This window comes from Notechis scutatus, chromosome 1 (genome assembly GCF_049901735.1).
Source record: "Notechis scutatus isolate UNSWTSFEM ecotype Mainland chromosome 1, rNotScu1.2, whole genome shotgun sequence".
Classification (NCBI taxonomy): Eukaryota; Metazoa; Chordata; class Lepidosauria; order Squamata; family Elapidae; genus Notechis; species Notechis scutatus.
In genome coordinates, this window is record NC_142009.1 from 52,037,111 (window position 1) to 52,058,577 (window position 21,467).

General features: G+C 38.0%; 1 protein-coding gene across 1 annotated transcript in view; it reads right to left on the bottom strand.

Moving 5' to 3' along the window:
- Positions 1-21,077, bottom strand: part of ESRRG (estrogen related receptor gamma) — a 459,707-nt gene extending 438,630 nt beyond the window's left edge. The window contains exons 1-2 of the mRNA XM_087963929.1: positions 20,970-21,077; positions 13,590-13,711 (exon numbers count right to left, since the gene is read on the bottom strand). The gene's annotated coding sequence lies outside the window, so the exon portion shown is untranslated. The remainder of the gene's footprint in view (positions 1-13,589; positions 13,712-20,969) is intronic.
- Between the last annotated feature and the right edge of the window lie 390 nt (positions 21,078-21,467).

The window sequence follows — 21,467 nt, forward strand, 5'->3', positions numbered from 1 at the left end:
TTAGTTTAGCTATCTCTAGCAATTCAACTGTAAACCATGATTTGTGGGTTGTTGATAGTGGAGCATCGCAGTGCATCACTAAAAATAGAAAAAAGTTTGTAAAGATGTCCACAAGTAAACAACATGTATCATTGGCGAATGGATGGAAAATTAAAGCATCAGGTGAAGGTACTGCATATTGTTCTTGTATAAACGAACATTTAACTATGTTATATGTACCTAAACTGAAATTTAATTTGCTATCAGTAAGGGCTTTAGTTAATCTTGATTATGTAGTAACCTTTAGGGGAGATAAATGTATAATAGAGAAAGAGGGTAAAAGTGTTACTGCTACATTAAATAATGATTTATATGTAATACATGATGACCAGTTGAAGATGGCTAACTCAGTTTATAACAATGTTAAGCCACATGATGAATGTATACATTTACTGCAAAGATGAATGTATACATTTACTGCAAAATTTCAAAATGCTCAAACCAATTGTTGAATTGTCAGAGGGAGTAAAATTGAAACCCTGTAGCAAGTATTTTATCTGTAATGCTTGTAGTCAAGAGAAAAGTAAGGTTACTCCTGCAAAAAGACTAAATGGGTTTAAGACCAAAGAACCTTTAGAGGTTGTTTTTTTTAGGAGGTGCCTGTTATATTTTGAGTATTATGGACCATTACTCACGATACGGTTTCTGCTATCTTATGAAAAACAAAACAGAAACATTCCAACATTTCTTTAACTGGCTAAGGTTTGCTGAGAGAAAAATGAAAAGTAAAGTAATTACTTTAGTTACTGATAACGGGACTGAGTTTGTTAACAAAAGATTCCAAACTATGTTGAAATTGGCTGGTGTTGAGCATAAACATTCTGCACCTTACAAACCACAACATAACTCGTTTATAGAACGAAGAGGGCAAACATTACAAGCCATGGCTCGCACTATGTTATCTGATTCAGGTTTGCTTGAAACACTATGGAGTGAGGTCATAATGTATAATAATCATGTTTTAAACAATGTAGTTAATACAACAACTGGTGAATTGCCATTCACTCGTTGGCATGGGAGAAAACCAAATTTAAGTTACCTACACACATTTGGAGCTCCAGCATGGGTGCATATTCCCTCACAAGTAAGACTGAAAGGGCAACATAGAGCTAAGAAGTTATTTTTTGTGGGTTATGAGGCCAACCATAGATCATTTAGATTCTGGGATCAAGGCACAGCTCATGTTTATTGTAGTGCTAGTGCAAAATTTCTCGAGAACGTTGGGTGGGATAAACTGGAACAGGAATCCAGAAATGATATTATTATTATTGACACCCAAATAATCCCTAAAGATAAAATAAGTAAACCACGAATAGCCATTACAGAGGAAGAACAGGAGGAGGTAGAAGAACAAAGCAGGTGGCACAGGAAAGTCCACCAGTTAGCCCTGTATTACCAAGACGTTCAACCTGTGTAACATGACCACCTGATAGATATCAGGCTAGTGTTGTATGCCAAGTGTATACAGTTCCAAGTAATTATAGTGAACTAAAAATGTATCATGCTAAGTATCAGACTCCTTGGCAGATAGCAATGGATAAGGAACTGGAATCATTAAAAAAAAACTGGAGGTATATGAAAATGTTAAGTTACCACCAGGTAAACATGCCATAGGATGTAAATGGATATAAAAACTTAAGACTAGTGTAGATGAGACTGTTACCCATAAAGCCAGGTTAGTAGCACAAGGGTTCAATCAGACAGCAAATGACTATGATGAGGTGTTTGCACCTAGTCTGAAGGCTACTCCATTAAGAGCAGCTTTAGTGTGGGCAGCTAAGGAGAAATACATTATAAATCATTTGGATGTAGAGACGGCATATCTGCATGCACCATTGCAACACACTATATATTTAAAGAAACCTTTAGGTCTCAAAAATGATAATACAACTGATTGCTGGAAATTGAAAAAGAGTCTTTATGGTTTGAAGCAATCAGGATATGAGTGGAATCAATGTAGAGTTAAAGAATTAACTAAGATAGGTTTTGTAGCTGGCATGGCTGATCCATGTTTGTTTAAAAGAGAAAGTAATGGTGTAATTTCATTGTTGCTATTGTTTACTGATGGCATAGCAGTAATCACCAAAACTGAACAAGAAGCTACTAAAATAACCTCACTGTTAGAGAAGAAATTTAAGATAAAACAGGAGAAATCAAACAATATCTTGGTTTAAAGATAGATAGAACTAGGGGAGGATACAAGATCTCACAGGCAGATAAAATTAACCAATTACTAAAAAGTTTTAAAATGGAACTTTGTAAGCCGGCTAAGGCACCAATGAGCCAGGAGTTTAGCCATAGTGATGTACAAAGTCCTATTTTTGATAAAAACATTTATCAGTCCTTGATTGGTAGTTTATCTTATCTCAGTAATTGGTCAAGGCCAGATATCACATACTGTGTTAATCAATTAGCAAGATTTCATGCTGAACCAACTGAAAGGCACTGGCAAGCTGCTAAACGTGTGTTAAGATATCTGAAACAAACAATGCATTATGTATTGTATTTGGAGCCTAAAGATGAACTGAGTTTAACTGCATATGCTGATGCAAGTTTTGCTACAGACATAAATACACAAAAATCTACATCGGGTACTGTAGTATTATTGGGAAAGGCATTGATTGGATGGAGGTCTATTAGACAGAAACATCTAAGTTTGTCAACAATGGAGGCTGAATTCTCATGTTTGTCTATATTATGTACAGATTTAGTTTTGTATAAGCAACTACTAATTGATATGGGAATTGATGTAACAGATTCTATTGTTGTTTATGAAGATAACCAATCGGCAATACAGATGGCTTCAAATATTGCTGTTAAAACAAGAAAAAAAAGATTTAAGATATTTAAATGTGAGACAATGTGTACAAAGTAAGATGATTAAGCTAGAATACTTGATGTCAGAAAACAATATAGCAGATCATATTACAAAGGCCCAAGGCTCTATAAAGCATAAGGCTTGCTGTGAAGATTATGGACTTAGAATGTAAGGTTGTATATATTGTCCTACCCAAAAGGGGAGAATGTTAGGAATGTAAGTTACCTAACAGCTATTTGGGTTGGAAATATATAAACCAGGATAGACATTTTAATACTGTCTCTTTAAGAAAATGCAAAACTGTAATTAGGTGTGGTTTCTCAAACGGCCATAAAATGGAGCCAGAAACCTGGGTTGTTTAGTCTTAGTCTCAGAAGAGAGTGTGTCTCAGTGAGTCTCTTTTTCCTTCTGTTGGAGAGTATTGCCGTTCCTCCTAATTGACTGTTATTCATGGATTTGATGTCAGTCTGATACTGAACTGTTTTTGATACTAGACTTTGTTATTGGATTATCCCTGGATGAAAACTGACTGATTTTACCTGTGAATGACTTTGGACTGTTTGTTTGAACTTTGCTTAAATGTTTCTGGAAGTTAAAAATCTACATTTACTGTACAGTGTATCTGTGTGCTGTGTGAGTATTATTCAAACACTACTTTCAAATACGTCTTCCTGTATGCACTCATTCTCCTAACGGGGAATTACCTCAACACTATGTGTCCAAATATTAAATATATGCTAGTCCCAACTGTGGTAGCTAAAAAGAACTTTCTGTATATGGATACCATACATTCTGCACTGTCCTTGTTCTGCTCGTTCAAAAGAAATTCCAGGGCTCAAGATTTCTTATGTGTAATCTGTTTTACATAGGTTTTACTTGGTGTCTCACAGTATTCTAATAAAAAAAGGAAAGTACATTTTATAAGTCTGAAACTTGCCAAATGCCACTGTAGAAGATGCAAGGAAGAAAGCATGGAAAGAATTAGGAAGAAACTTATAAAGTGCTGGGTTCAATAAAGTAACAAAATAACTTGGATATTAATTTTAAATGGATATTACAACATTGCTTCTTTATTTCTCTTCCAGATTTTTCAACCAAATGAAAGGCTAAAACCAGTAGCAACCAGACAACAACTTCAGTCTGACTTAGAGTAGCTATATAAATAAAGCTGAGGAACATAGTTTAAATTTCTAACCCCAAATCCATTGCATAAAATGTTCAATTTGCAGCAAAAATCAGTTGGTTCCATTTTTTAGATTTTTTATTTAACATGTTTAAAACCCAAAATGTGATTTAGAACGAATATAAACACTTGTCTTAGTTATCATCTATGGACAGCTGTTAGTTTTGTCTTAGGAGAAATACCCATGAAAATATCACTCAAAAGCTACATGCCCAAGGAACACAACAAGCAAGTTCAAACTTTCCCTTCAGTTAGAATTTCCTTTGAGAAAATAAATTAATTGTGTTAATTTATCTAGGCTTTGTCTAGGCTTGTTTCTGATAGGTTAAATTGTCTTCTATCCAGTTAAGGAACTGTTTAAGGAGTAATAATGTATGTCTTGCTGTGAATGCTCAACTTGGGTAGTTGTAGGTTAAGGCTGAAATTTTCTTTTATAAACCAAAACCATAAAATTTCCCAAGCTTAAGCATCCCATATGTACAGTAGGTGGCAGTTATCTGGAGGACCAGTAGATAGCTATAAAATCACATAGAAAATTCCAATCTCTGCTGCCATTGATTGGTCACCTGAATTTTTGTGGTCCAGATATGTTGGCCTACCATTCCTATCCCACTTTATTTTATTTTATTTTTATTTATTAAAACTGTATGCCCCTCCATCTCACTATCCAAGCTTTAAATCTTAGATTGAATTTTTTGTGCTCAGATTACTTTTGATGATTTTTGGATATAGCCAAATGCAAAAAATATGTTAATGGATTTATATTGGGATAAAATCTTAAGCCCCCAAATTACTAAGCACAATGCTTCTTTGTAATTCTACATCTAAAATAGTTGGCATCTATCAGATATATGTATCTGTCTAGGTACCTAGCTATGATAGTCAACCGTCTAAATTATATTTAATTGGCAGCCCTGAATTCTGCTAAACTCTTGAATACAAGTAGTAACTTTGAGTCTTTAGTGCCATAGTTAACTTTCTGTAGTGGGGGATATCCATGACCAGGATGTTCCTCCTACCCATATCAGTGAGCGATTACATGCAGATGCAACACATACCATATTCTGGAGTGAAAAGCAACCTGCTTCTATTTTTAATATACAAGAGTTATTTAGACTATTAAAAGCTTCTTTCTAAAAGATATACCCATTTTTGAAACCAATTAAAGCTTGGAGAAAATGTGATACATATAGGGGGGAAATTAATAAAAAGAAACCCTTTTCCTATCACAGATATACAGTATATTCAATTTTATAAGAATAACCCCATGCAGCAATGAGGATAACTGGATATGAAATATATGGGTGGATCTCTTGCTGCTGTAAAGGAAAAATAATAATATTTGCTATGTCTTATTGAAGCTCGCATTGACTAAAAGAGGCTGCAGCTAATGTTGAAGTATTCAGAACGCAGTGACTCAAAAAGAACCATTTCTTTGGCTGCCCTGCAAAAATCAAGGAGTGCTGGTGCTAAAATTTGCAAAACAGAATACAGGAAATACTTGTTAAAATATGAATATCCCCTCCTCCCCTGAAGCAATACAAACAGAAATCTCATATACTTTAGTCTATTTTGTTTGGGATAAATTTGAAGACCACTTTTTTCATGGTGCTAGGCTTGAAGTATAGCAAGCAAAGAATCAGATGTTTGAAACTGTCTGGTATGCTTGAGATAAGTATTTAGGGCCTTCTTGACATCAAACAATATTATAAAGTGCAATATTATAAAGGATAACACTACAAAATAGGGTAAAAAAAGTTGGTGAGCTAATGCTTACATTTTGCTTCAAATGAAAGCAAAAATAAAACTGAAAGCAAGAAAAATATAGGATGGTAAGAGGGAACAAATAATAGCATGTCACAGAAGGGTTATAAATAACATGTCAATGAAACAAATTAACCAAGTAAACATTATAATGTTGATGCAAAGACCTGTAATATTACCATGCTTTCTAGTTGAAGCTATATAATATGAAGCTCAAAATTTATTTTATTGTAAGTCTAGAAATATCTTTAAAACCCATGTTAAGGAAAAGAAGAAGGTATTCACAAGTCTGATATTCTGTCCTTTTATATTTTATATCAAACAATGTCCCAAAGAAGCTTTTTCAAAAGGCAACTGGACTTTCTTTGCTCTTGCTTGGACACATTTTGCTTCTCATCCAAGAAGCTTCTTCAGTTCTGGATGAATAGAACCATCCAGAACTGAAGAATCTTTTTGGATGAGAAGTGAAATGTGTCCAAGCAAAAACAAAGAAAGTAGTTGCCTTTGAAAAAGCACTTGTGGGACAACCATGACCTGGATGACTGAGAATCCCCATAGATACTCCATACCAAACGATGATTTCCTATTACATCTTATAATTGTAACATTAACACACGTATCATAATCGGGGGGGGGGGGGGGAACCTTCCAATTAATTTTGATCATGTGTCATGAATTTGTGTCAACTTTTAGCAGCAAGTAAGCATCTGTATTGGGCAGCAGTGATATACTGTAAAAAGATGCTGGAGGCAAATAAGAATGACAAAGACTTTCTGCATATTCCATCAATAAAGACAGAAGTAGAATCCAGATATTGTTGATTCTGCTTTTATCTGAATGAAATATTAGCCTTATTATTTTTATTAATATGAATGAAATATTAATTTTAACGTATCGTTTCATAAAATATCAGTGGAGTTATTTTCATTTACTAAGGCAAAGATTGTGTCTAAACTCTGGTTAAAATCTGTGGATTAAAATTACAGGAAAAAAAGTTTCCAAAAGTTTGCAGCATTTACTATGCACATAGAAAACATCTAATGGCAAACCACAATCAAAGAACAAGCAAGGTTCATCTCACTTTCTTAGCAATGTTGTCATTGCGAGAGAGCAAGCAGCACAAAGAAGCAATTTTAACTTTGTCCAGAAGAAGGAGTAAAAAAGCACACAACAGTGGCAACCAAGATGTGAAAGGAAAATGTAGACTTTTATGCAGATTAAAACAATGAGATAATAAGTACATTTTGAATGCAGCAACAATTATATTATGCTACACATGGCAAAGTGATGTAATATAGACAATTTATTGCTGTCACCTTTGTAATGTCTCATTCCTGCTTTGCTTTAGGTTTATAGATTAAGTGGGATAAAAATATAATTTCAACCCTGGAGAGTTTTCGAATAAATGACCTCATACTTGGAATGTCTAACTGGAAATGGAATGGTCCCAGTCCCCAGAATCAATTATGTGTGTGATATATCTCACCTTCCATTATGCTGTCCAAAGAATTAAATAATGATCTGTAATGAATTATACAAATGTAAACTTCTTTGGGGCCAGTGGGATTAACTTAATAATCATGTTGTATTATAATAAAGTATGAAAATAAAAATAATAACATTACTTTCTATTATATATAAACACACCTAGTTTAGATTAGCCATATTGTATACTTCTTTTGGCTCACTGTATATTAAAGAACAGAAACATAGAAACATCAATAAAGGAAAATATTTGTAGCTCGGGGGGGGCTACAAATGAGGGGTCCTTGGTGCTTTCTGAGCTTGGTTGTTTTCTTGCAGAAATGGGTAGATTGGATAATTAAATATCTGCAAGAAAACAGCCAAGCTCAGAGAGCACCAAGGACCCCTCACCCTTGAAACATAGAAAATTGACAGCAGAAAAAGGCCCAGTGGTCCATTGAGTCTGCCCTATGAGGGTTTTTTTTTTTATTTATCAAAACCACATTGTATCATGTATAAAAATAGTGCAGGTAGTCTTTGTGGCTTACAACAGTTCATTTAGTATCTGTTAAAAGTTACAACAGCACTGAAAAAAGGGATGTGATCATTTTTCACACTTATGACCTTTGCAGCATCCCCATAGTCATATGATCAAAATTAAGACACTTGGCAACTGAGTCCTATTTATGAAGGTTGCAGGTCTTGTGATCACCTTTTGCGACCTTCTGACAGGCAAAGCCAAATGGGAAAGGCAGGTACACTTAACAACTGTGTTACTTACTTAACAACTGCAATGATTCACTGAATAACTGGGCAAGAAAGATTGTAAAATGGAGCAAAACTCACTTAGCAACAGAAATTTTGGCTCAGTTGTGGTCGTAAGTCAAGGATAACCTGTACTAGATGAAAACGGCTAATAAGTTTAAAGGTTGTTGCTAATAAATATTTTCTCCTGACCCATATTCCTCTCTGTTGATTCAGACTGATGGAAATAAAATGGATACCCTTTGCAATTCTCATACCACATGGCATATTGAATTTTGTGCATTTGTTGTGTGCTTCAGTGTATGTGTGTGTGTGTGTGTGTGTGTGTGTGTGTTGCAAGGCCTCAATTTAGATATATAAAACCTTTCACTTAAAAAAAGTTTAAAATTCCATATGCATTTAAGTTATTTTATCTATATCTGGAGTTCTTACCAAAATTTACAGATTGATCATTCAGAAATTAAGTGATCTTTTGTCCAATGGCATCAGTCATATTCAGCAATTAGATGCAATTATTTGAAACTGTCCAATTGTCAAGCCAACAAACATATCAGCTCTATTTTGTTTCCATACCATATATTTGCAATTATTATAGCACTTGGTAAACTCCTCCATACAAATAGCATGTACAGTAATGGTACACTTTGAGGTTCCTTTTCTTCAAAATACCCACTTGTCCTCTCAGTAAGGGTTTCCAGTAATTCATTACATGTTTTTTGGCAATTCAGTAATAGGAAATTTTCCACTAATATTAGATTTTTATACTGGATATTATTTAATCATTTCATGAAAAATCCCGGGCCCTCCAGAACCTCTGCCTTTAAACTTTTTTCTTTTAAAGAATTTTTTTACTATATTTATCTATGCACTTTTAGCCAATATTATGCAGTCCTATTGGTTACATTTAAAGACATAAGAAATCTTTTAAAAAAAACATATTGGTCATTTGGAGCCACGTGTACTGAGTCTGAATGTTGATTTGACAATATACAGGAATAAGAGGGGAAAAACAAAATTGTATGATGGATTCATTTACAAAATTTGGAAATTTATAAAAATTGCAAGCATTAAGTATTCTGGTTGCCAAAATAAAAGCCAGTTATTTTGTTCATTTGTTGGACTTTGAAGGCAGATTGCCAAACATAAAAATTGTGTGTGTAATTGTAAAATGCCTCAGATAAATATCAGAGAACAGTTTTATATACTGCTCATTTGTGATATTTGATTGAAATATCTTACTTACTTCTTGGTTATTGAATTGATAAAGGCAGACTAAATTGCAAAAAGTATGCTTTTTTATGACATTGCTTGCTATAGAAACTTCTGAAATAATTCCCTTGGTTTGGGGGGGGGTGTTTTTTGGGAGGGGGGTTGGTGAGAGAGGGAAGGGAGCACATTTGTCTTACTTTTGTGCCTCAGGACATAAAATGAGGAATGAGGAGGCTTGTTTTACATTCCAGTTGACATTATGACTGAACTTCTTTTTAAAAAATTAGTTTCTTTTGAAAAAAAAATTCACAAAAAAGTGTTCCACATATTTATGATCAGCCATCAACAGGTTCTAAGTAAAGTTTGTACACCACCCCCAACCCAACAAGGGTCAATTTACTGACCAATCAGGATTACAGATGTGACCACATGACATGGACTACATTTCCTAGGATACCTTAACTATATTTACCATGACCTTACTATATTTACCATATTTAACTCCCCCCCTTTAAGGGGACAGCTCTCAATTTCTAACTAACTATCCCAAATCCCATTAAACTGTATGGACAGTACATAAAAACAAAAATAACAGCTGGACAAATGAGAGACCTTTGCACTTATGTCTTTCTTTAAGTGTTAATATCTCCTAAACACTTTTTCCTGATTAAGTGAAGAATACCTTATGATAATTCCACAAAATATCTCTTCACCCATGTCTTTTCATTTGAACTCATTGGATTATACATGCATCACCACACATCTTACAACATCCAACACATCTAACTTAATATCTTAATAATGATACAAAGTTATAGTTGTACATGTGGGGGGGGCATAGTGCTGTATCAATCTATAATTTTAAATGTATGAAAAGCCCAATATTCCAAACCCCATACATTCAGAATGGTCACACTAAAAAGTTTACAAACATGTAGAAGTGGATTGTTGATGATAGAATAACTGTAATTATGTTCCTCTGATTCAAGTATTAAAGGTCTTGAAATGCACAAATGAAAACCGCCCTTTGAAACTGCCATTTGCCTTGGGAGGGGAAATTTTAAGTGATTGGAAAAAGGATGGCTTTTTAGGAACTGATTTTAAAATGGAATAAGAAAAGGATATCATGCAAAGAGGAGGAGGAGGGAATTGGAAAGGACAAGCTTCCAAGAAGATTGATAAATTTCTGCAGGAAAACCAAAGTTTTAGAAAGTCGATCAAAAGGGATGGAGAAAACGGAGAAGAATTGGCAAAGATTACTACTAACATGTATGTAAAATAAGAACTAACAATTGGAAAGTGAAATATTTTGTATTGGAGGTAACCTGATGTAGGGAATCACAGAAATGACTTTGGAGAAGATATAGAGAGAGATTGCTGTCAGCCCTTTCAGGGAGGCCAGTTCAGGAAACACATCACAACAAATAAAGGCATCTATTGATATAGGCTAGAGTAACAGCAACTTGAAAGCTGGCAGTCTTTCTCATTTGCTCCTTTTTATATCAAAGAGAGTCAAAGTAGAATCATTTTAAATTTCTTTTTAATGCCTTCTTTCCTTCCCAGGCTTAATTCGTATTTTGCTAACAGTCTCTGCATATGTTCCCCAAGGTTATCTCTTTGCTTCTTTGCACTTTATTACAAATTAAAGATCATCTGCTCGTTGCACAATAAAATTGTAAAATTGCCCCCAATAACAGGATTGCATGTAATCACAAGAGGTTGGGTGGGCTGGTTGCACATGTATGTCAGCAAGCAATGAATACATAAACCTTCCAATAATACTTTCCTACTGTCCAACGTCACATGGCAACATATATCAGTTGAGAGAAAACACATTTGTCTGTAAGTCATTAACATTAAATCAAGAAGAAACCAGAAATAGCTTAAAAGTTTGCAAATATAGTTAAAAGTAAGAATATATATTTACGTCTTTAAAAAGCACAAAAGATATATACTGAAAACCTTTCAGAGTTTCATTTATCAAAATAAGTCATTCTTGTGACTTTGTATTGAAAGTTGACAAAAGGATGGAGGCTTAATGGCTATATGTCACCCATCCCATAATATTTGCCTGCCACAACTCTGGACTTACACTTCACTCGTGTTTGGGCAAATCTGAAATAGTATTAATTAGATGCTCTGCAGCACACAATACTTAGAACAAAAGTTACTACAATTTTAACAAATATTGGACCACATTGACTTTGTATTGCTAAATAAGAATTAAGGGACAATTCTTAGTTAATCTTTAGGATGGAGAGTTGAAAAAAAAATCTTCCAAATGGAATCTAAAGGCCTTTTCCTCTGCTGAATTACACTGCTATCCACCTATTCTTTAGCTGGCAGAAAAATGTACTGGCATGAAATTTGCTGTTCCCACTTCTGATCACTATCCTGCTTCTATTTACAGTTACTGCCAGTCACCTGACTTTCTTCCAAGGTGACAAAACCTAACAGATCTTATACACCTTGAGGTTGCCCTTGTACATTATTGGAATGAAGGAGAAAATAGTATTTTAACACCAGTCCAGCTAAGGACAATTGAGACCATTGGCTGCAGATGAGATAAAGGCAAGCTCACTGGGTCAAAGCAGAAAACAGGCTTTTCCAGGGCATGTTTGTGCCATGTTTAGGTGCAAGTGGGGACATGACCTCAACATCTTGTTCCTTGCCTGTGTACCCTAAGCTATTTTTTTTGGGGGGGGGAAGAAACTATGCAATTTGCTTTATTAATTTTCCTTGTTTGCTGTAACCTTTAGCTTTTTATTGGTAAAACAGAGAGTGCTATTTACTATTCTATATATTTCAAGTTGACATGCTTACTTTCCATCCTGTCTCCTTCAGCTTAAGAGAAAAGGCTACTCACAAATCCACCTTGTTTTGCCATCCTACTAAAATGTAAACGTTTATAATGGATGGCCCTGACAGCTAGATGTCTATACCGCAAGACAGACATTATTACTAATCCTATCAAATGGCCTCATCCTATTTAACGCCAGTACAACGCTAAGAAAAAAAAGTATTGGGCTAGGAACTATTTCATATGATAACGAGTCTTTCAAATAAGATCTCCCCATTTCATCCCTGTGAACCGTCGGGTTCTCTGCGTTATAATCTTAATAAGGGCGACCCCAAAGATTCGCGAAAGAAAGTTTTGCCAGAAGCCCGGCTTCGCCACTCTTAACGGGTCAACAAACACCCCGGCTTCGCGTCCTCTCCACCCGAGAGAGGACAGGCGAGGGCTCGCAGGGGGCCGCGGGGAAGCTGAAAAGGCTGCCTGCTCGCTCGGCCTCCGCTCACGGAAAAGGAGGCTTTTTCCGTCGCCTATAAATGGCCTTGGAGCGAAGTCACTTTTTCCACTGGAGGCAGCAAAGTTCGAGCGGAGCCCCAGCAAGTTGCTGCTGCTGCTATTTTCTGGGACTGCGCTGGCCCCTCCGCTATGCGCCTAAGGCAGGAGACCCTCCTCCCGCGCGGAATGCCCATCTCGGGAGCTGGTGGCCGGACCTCGAGCCCAAGCGAGCCCCATCCCCTCGCTGGCCGAGAGCTTGCAAGAGAAGCACACGGGCCGCTCCAGCCGCTTTTGAGAGCTGGGCTGGGATCCAGGGCACCCTGCCGCTCCTGGGTGGATTTTAGGTCAGGCTCAGCTCAGTGGGCTGCAAGCCCGGGTCCTTCGCTAGCAGAGAGCCACCCCGTCCCTCCTTTCCCCAGTCCAGGGTTGGCAGTTCCGTCCCACGCCCGCCTTGACCAAAGCTGCATTTCCCGGCCCCTGCAAGATTTGCATCCCCTCCGGTCTTTCCCACGCGCAAACCGGCAATGTGCATGTAAGACCGACAGCGAGTAAGACCCACAGCGAGCACCTTCGTGCCCCTTGCCTGGAAAGAGGCACTTTAATGCCCCCTTCTTCCTTTTTAAATAAATCGTCCAAGTTCCTTAGCTAAAATTCCTTATCCTGCCTTGTAGCTCCCATCCCGGGGCAGCTTTCTTCAAAGGTTCTGATGTTTTTTTTTTCCAGCCCTGTGACGTTCGGTTTTAAGAAGTGAAAAGCTCTGCTCTTGGAAACTGCAAACTTTGTTGCAAGTATGCAACAATGTTCGGGCTAATTCTAAATCGATGTGGATTCTGGATAAAGCATTTCGCTTCGCAAACTTCCTGTTCGTCCCCTCCATCCCCCTCCATCCCTCCTGCTCTGCTCTCCGCCACGCTGCTTCCCGACTAGATCAAAGCCAGTAGCCGCGCTGTTTCTAAACGTCGCTGAGGGCACCGCAAGGAAGAAGTCCTAAAGTCAAGTAGGAGCGCGAGCTGCAAGTCAGCGCAAGATCCGGCGGTAGATGGCGGAGCTGTACTCACATGACTGTGGGATGAGCAACTTGCCTCGGCCCGGAACCTCTGCAGCTCTAGGCTTGAATGGGGTCGTGGCTCCTCCGAGCTATTTCCGCAGCGAAGAGGTGACAAAGCTGCACTCCCGGTTACTTTGAGAAGGGGAAGAAATACGGGAAGATTGATTATATTCAAGGTTCTAGCAAACTCTATTTTTGCACTGCAAAAGGAGAGAGAAAGAATTATTTTGCGGGGGGGGGCGAGAGAGAGAGAGAGAGAGAGAGAGACTTGAACTAATGGCAGGGAAATGGAAATTTAGTGAAGTAATTTTGGGGTTTGGGGTGCTCCCAGAGTTTGCCAACTGTTGTTCTCGTGTCTACCGATTATTAGACAGTACAGCTTTTTAAAACATACAAAGAACACTATTGTCTATCTGAACTAAGGACAGGAAAACGGGGGGAAATTTAGTGATGATATTTTGGGGGTTGTGGGTGCTCCCATAATTTGTCAGCTGTGATTCTTGTGCCTACAGATTATTAAATTATACAAAGCATTCCTTCATACTTTTAAACTACTACCTCTCTACCTTGTAACCTTCCCTTCTTTAACCTTTGTCTGTTCTCCCTTGGCCCCCTAGAGAGGAAGACCTAGAAAATCCCCAGATGTGCTTCTGGCATCTGGTTGAACTATTGTGATTTATGACCATGCTTATAACCAAGCCTACTTTTAGCTTGGCTATATTTATTAAAGCATCCCCCCCCCCCACTCAACACTTCTAAAAATAAATTTGAATTAGGAAGCCAAGAATAATTGGGAGTATCCCTGATTTATCTCAGAAGAAGCAATAACAGAAGGATCAAAATAGATCTGATGCCTTTCTGGCAGTGGGGGAAGGGTTAGAGGGCCAGTGGCTAATGGAACAAACTTTTTGCTATGCTGTGCTGTAGTTGTTCCTTGTTGAATCTGGGAAAACATGACAGGAATCCCACTGAAATGTAACAATAGGCCCACAATCTAAAGGGAAAAGGATAATAAAGGAGTAGAATTTGAAAGACGGTTTTGGGGGGAGGGAGGTGTTTACCTGAACCCCTGAAGGGATGAATTCAAATCTTATATTGATTTAATTGAATTCACTGTGTGGTCATTCAATCTGTAAAACGGGGTGAAAACAATATTTGAGGGGCTCCTACAAGGATGAGGGGGGTCAGACTATTTTCCAACTCACCAAAAGGCAAAAGAAGAAACTAACCAGAATGAACCTAGAATTAAGTAGAATGTTCATAAAGGTGAGAGCAATCAATCAATGGAATAACTTATCCCCAGAAGTTGTGGACGTCCCATCACTGGAGGCTTTCAAGCAGAGAATGGACAACCATTTGCCTGAAATGGTATAAGGTTGCCTGCTTGAGCAGAGGGTTGGACTCGAAGATCTCCAAGGTCCCTCCCAACTCTACTATTCTATGTTCTATACCTCATATGGCTATTATAATTCTGGCCTGATCCTTCTTAATTGCTGCACTTATTTAATGCACCCAAGAAGTGAAGAGGGGGGAGAAAAGATAATAATGTACAACTAGACCATTGTTCTGGTACTGTAAAGCATAAATATATAACATACCGTTATGCACCCATTATTAGCCAGACAGGAAGGAAGTTGCTGCTAGCTTGAGTGTGATTCTAACTATATTTCCTGTCCTTTTCATTCATGGGGGGAGGGGGGGTGTTTGTTGATTCTAAGGTTCTGGAACTTAGGGATCTAAACTGCATTTTTAGAACTTGAGAGTTTGGTGTTCTGGAGGTATAGCTACCAAAGATCAAGCTCTGCAAAGAATTTCCTTCTCCCTCGGGCAGGAAGCTGTCAGAGATGCCAGGCAAAGAAGTGCTGGCCCATCAGAGAAAGGTGACAGCCAGATGCCAAATTCTCTGTGAATTTGGCATCTCTGTGAATTTGCCAGTTCACTCGTTGAGACTCTGATCCAGCAGAGAAATGCTGGAGACTGTCTGGCTTTGTAGCAGCAGGAGGTGTATATGACTGGAATGCTGCCTGGCACCAGGTGGCCCTGACTCTCTTGGAAATGTCCACCCCAACAGAACAGGGCTCATAGAGTTTCATCAGCAGTTGGCCTGAGACCCCAATCACCCATTCCAGTTGTGCAAAGTCAGTGGAAAAGTCTTTGAAAGGGCTCTCCTCCCTTTTAGTTTTCAGTGTCAATTTTGTTCATTCTAAAAAGGAATCCCTTTTCTTTCTCTTGTGTTCCACTTTTCTCATCTTTCCTTTACCTTCCTCCCTCTCTCGCTTATCTTTTGCACTTTTAAAAAGTTTTATAGATCTATTTTTCTGTATTTTTGTCTTCTCTTAAGTTTTTTGGGGGGGTTTCTTCATTTTTATTTTCTGCCTTAGATAATTTCAGTTCTCAAGTGAAAGAGATCCTGTACTTGTGTGCTGAATTACTGATGTTATTACTCTGCTTTTGATTGAGGTCATTGACTAAAATATTTTAAAATCCCTAAACAGTATGATTTTAGTTATTTGGTTATGGCCTTGTCATATTCCTGCTTCTTAGTAATTTACCAGAATTTTTACAACAAATGTACAAAACTAGGAAGGAAGGAAGGAAGGAAGGAAGGAAGGAAGGAAGGAAGGAAGGAAGGAAGGAAGGAAGGAAGGAAGGAAGGAAGGAAGGAAAAAAAAAACACTTGGGGTTATTTTTTTTACTCCAATTATCAAATTAAATTATTTCAAAGTTGTACTTCTGTTGCAAGTACTTGAGGTTTCTAAACAGGATTACAACCTGAAAGTAATTTGAAATGATTGGATGACACTTACTAAGAGTTTAACATACATAGCAAAAGTGTCTGGGTTGGGAATCAGAGAGAGATAAACTGCTTTTAAAACAGTTTATATGTGGAATATTTAATGAAAAAAAAAAAAGACTAGAAGGGTCTTTTTTCTGTAGCTGCTAAAATGAACATGCAAGCAAGATAAAACTTGGTAAGAGATGTTCTAATGTGTTCCTGTTTCCCACTATATTTCTATTTATATCTCCATTTTCTCTCTGATTCAAATTGGAACTTCTGCCTATATGGCACTAACACTGAATAATATATGTTCTGACCCTCTTGTATATAAGAGAGTTGAAATTGGTAAAAAAAAAATGTATTTAGTTTAAATGTAAAATTATTGTGAAATTCTAACTTTTGCTTTTAAAACTATCCTTGACCACTTTGTTCTTTATTTGTTTAATAGTATAGTATATTAGTTCACACATATATTTTTAGTATGCAAAATACATGCATAATTTTGAAGAACAGGGAAAGGGAGGGAGGTAATAATATTGACAGTTCTAAGTTATCTAGCACGAAGTTATCTTTGGCATTACTGGAAAAGTAAGTAATGGCACCAGAAAGACATCAGACCCTTTCTTTCACTGAAAATTCTGCTTATTGTAATCTAAATATATGCTGAACTATCTATAGTTATTACGTCAAGAGGCTGCAAAAGTAAACTAAAAGGCAACTTATAACTCTGAAGAAAATGCCACCAGTTCCAAGTAAACAGATTTCTGTTCCTTAACTAAAGCAGTGTTTAAATCTTCACAATGAAACAATGTGCATGCTTCTTCCCACCTTTGGTGTTCACCTTTTTCCTTCATCCAGGAACAAACTTAATCTCTATGAAGCATCCTTGTACTCTTTATTTACAATTTCAGTGAAGTTGTTTCTCTAGTCATGTTTTATCATTTACAAGATTCAGATTAAATGCATATCATCTCATAACACCTGGGAGATGTATAAATTTTGATTGATAAGCTTACAAAAGAAATGGCCTATTAATCTGTTTAGTTCAAATTTAAAAATGCATAGAGAACTTTCTTTATGAAACCTACATTTTAATCCCCTGTACTGTGCCAAGACAACATAGCCCTAACAGAAGCTGTATATAGGCTGATATTTACAAATAGTATATGAGGCCCAATAATAACATTTCTAACAATACTTATTTTTATCAGCAGTTGAAAAAGCAGATACTTTTAAAAGTACTTTGCCATGCAACATGAATGGATCAATACTTGGTTGATCTGTGAAGAGAAAAAAAGTGGGGGAAAACTAGGAAGGAAAAAAAAGTGGGATGAAACTTTCCTGCTCAAATGGACAAGAGTTATTATGAGTGGAAAGACCACTTTGAGAGTGGTGGAAATCTACTGTCAATCTGATTAACTAATGATCAAATAGGATGAATAGCCTAACCCAGTGTCTTAAGAGATAAGAGGCTGAGGGAGGCAACTTCTCTTGGAAAGGAGAAAGCATGGAAATACTGAAATAGACAAATGATTCGAGACAGATCTAGATGGAGTAGTTTGTGGAAGGGGTAAAGGGAAAACAATGTGCTACATGTGAAGATTGGGCTAGTATGTGAAGAATCTTGAATTCTGCGAGGAAGGAAAACTGGAAGAAGGTTTGGTGGAATTAGAGGCTACTATCTGGATTAAATTGAATCTAGTTATCAGAGATTAATTCCATGTACAGACATGCACAAATGCTGAAAAAGGCAGTCCACTACAACAAACAGTACTCAAAGTTGTTCTGTTTGAAAAAATTAAACATATTGTGTGTGTGTGTGTTTCTCTCTCTGTGTGTATATACACAACACACAGACAGATAGATAGATATATATGTATTATTTCTACAGTTATGCCTAATTTCATGGTGTTTTAACTGTTGTTAGTGGTCCAGAGTTATGAATATGAAAAGGTGGGGTGTCAAATATATACATTGAAATAATACATAAATAATAAAATATTGATGAAGTAAATAATGAGAAATCAGACTAGAACGTGCATTATACAGTTATACAGTTATAAACCCATTATATTACAAAATATTAATTATTCTAAATGTTCTGAACCACAAGGAGAGTTTTCTGGGAAGGCATATAGAATATTCCAGTTTCATTTTGTTTACCAAGATAATCATTCTAATAAATTTATAACTAACAGTAGAAAACAAGGTAAAGAAACATCCTTTGTAGGTTTAGGAAATTAACTCTTGATAACTAATACTTTACAATTTAATGATTAGTTGTACTCTTCCTATAAAGAATTAACTTGAAATCTATTTCCTATCACTGTCTTCTTCCTTATACTTCAAAAATCAACCTATTCTTGGGAATTTTTAAAAAAACTTTTTAATCTCCTAATTTACATATAGAAAAATATACCTACTATTCAGCAATTTTGCTCTGAACAGGCTTTACCATTGGAAGAAACTATGAAAATGGCATGGATGGAACAACTAGGAAAATTATATTTTGTAAAATCTTTTCCCACACAGAAATAGCTGCATATAGAAATTCTTTTCAAAATTAGAGTATAAAAACACAAAACTGATTTATTTACACATTTCAGTTGGTTAGGAAATAACCATATACTTTCCCAAAACAACTTTATAGTAAAGGCAAAACTTTTCAGATATGCCAAACTAATTTCAAACCCTAGTTTAATTTGTAATCACCTTCAAGCCCAATAAAGTAGCTTCTCAAATTAAAGCAGCAGAATACAGAACAAAGATCTGACTGTAAATAATTTCAGTTGTCTGAGCCCTACTGCAACTGTATTGTAAATGAAAAAAAAATATTTTATTGGGGCCAAACAATTAAAACTCTTACTTTCCTACAGTTAAACAGTAATGATGTAAATGATTTAATGTTGTCTCCCCTTTTCAAATATTATATAAGGGATACTCTCCCATCCATCTCCCAGGTTTGTGACACTGTTTCTCTTTTGACACTATCACTCTTTTACATTACTCTTCAAATTTTGATGATGGAAGAAAAAATGTGAAAAGAAAAAATAAATGAAGTGAACTTGAAGGACTCTTTGTTTCAAGAGAGAGCATCTGCCTCCAAGATACTGAATGAATTGCTAATATGCTTTCTTACTTTAGAAAACCTGATGAAAAAGAAGTGAGGTCAAAATACAAGATATGGACCACGCAGCCCTATTTATAGAAGACTTTCGAAAAATGGGTTAATATCTCTAACGGTTCAATTTTATGGGTGAAAAGTGGGGTCGATAACAACAACCTTTTTAAAAAAAGATCTCCCCATTTCTGCCCCGTCCTTGGACAAAAATCTTAATAAGGGCGACCCCAAAGATTCGCGAAAGAAAGTTTTGCCAGAAGCCCGGCTTCGCCTCTCTAACGGGTCAACAAACGCCCCGGCTTCGCGTCCTCTCCACCCGAGAGAGGACAGGCGAGGGCTCGCAGGGGGCCGCGGGGAAGCTGAACAGGCTGCCTGCTCGCTCGGCCTCCGCTCACGGAAAAGGAGGCTTTTTCCGTCGCCTATAAATGGCCTTGGAGCGAAGTCACTTTTTCCACTGGAGGCAGCAAAGTTCGAGCGGAGCCCCAGCAAGTTGCTGCTGCTGCTATTTTCTGGGACTGCGCTGGCCCCTCCGCTATGCGCCTAAGGCAGGAGACCCTCCTCCCGCGCGGAATGCCCATCTCGGGAGCTGGTGGCCGGACCTCGAGCCCAAGCGAGCCCCATCCTCTCGCTTGCCGAGAGCGTGCAAGAGAAGCACGCGGGCCGCTCCGGCCGCTCTTGAGAGCTGGGCTGGGATCCAGGGCACCCTGCCGCTCCTGGGTGGATTTTAGGTCAGGCTCAGCTCAGTGGGCTGCAAGCCCGGGTCCTTCGCTAGCAGAGAGCCACCCCGTCCCTCCCTTCCCCAGTCCAGGGTTGGCAGTTCCGTCCCACGCCCGCCTTGACCAAAGCTGCATTTCCCGGCCCCTGCAAGATTTGCATCCCCTCCGGTCTTTCCCACGCGCAAACCGGTCTTTTTAGCCCGACTCAAGTGAGGATCTGATTAATTTGTGGTGAAGCAGTTTAAGGAATTCCCGAGAAGGAAATATTACAAATTTATAACAACCGCCAATCCATAAGGGGGGGGGGGGGCAGTAGCTAATTTTTTCAATCTTCTACGGGCTCTCTAGGGCCCTCTGTCTACATTTAAAAAAAAAAATGAAGTAGACTCCTCTTCTTTTAGGCTGCTTTTCTATCTGCTTGTCGATCTTATTGGGAAGCAGCTGTCCACCAATCACTTTTGTCTGGGAATCGCAAAGATCCTTTCCCTTCTGGTTTGATTCCCAGACGGATCAATCCAACCCTGTTTGACTTTAGGGAGAATCGCTAAACGCCACTCTTCAGATAATTGAATCTGAGGGACACCCTGCGACAACGGTGGGGCTCAGTCTCAGCCCTGTTCTCCTGCTCGAAGTCTTTGTTCCTCCAGTTGTTTGGTCCTTAAAAAAAAAAGGCTCCCCTCCTTCTCCATCACAATGGGTTTTCCTAAACGAATCTACAAATTGTGCGGGGAGAGGAGTGGGGTGGGTGTTGGGGGATCGCGGTATGGTACTTACGAGGTTGTGCGGCGAGCGCGTTGCCCGGACTCCCTGCAGCTGGAGATCTGTTCCCAGCCTGCTTTGATTGCAGCTCGTCCTCTCCGCTGCTCCGGCTGTCCGAGAGGCAATCAAAAGCTGCGGCACCGGTCACTTTGCAAAAGGGAACAAACACGGGAGGGTTTGCATTACTCCAGGTTCATGTGTGTAGCCTATAAATAGCGAACTTTTTGATGGAATCAGCTAACAAATGAGAAGAGAAGGCGTAATTTTGCGCAGGGAGCCCCCCTTTCTCTTCGGAAGATTAACACCCCCCCCCCCCAAGGCAGTTGCCAGGGCTGAAAAGTGTGGGTGTACTGTACGCAGAAGGATTTAGTTCGGCTGTAATTGTGCTTATGTTTACTGTGTGTTGTTAGGGCGCTGGTGGATTCTTAATTGCCCACATATGCTTGGAATTGGCTTGCCTGGGCTACTGAAACCTGGCTAGGGTTACCAGCGGTCGCACTCTATTTAAAAAAA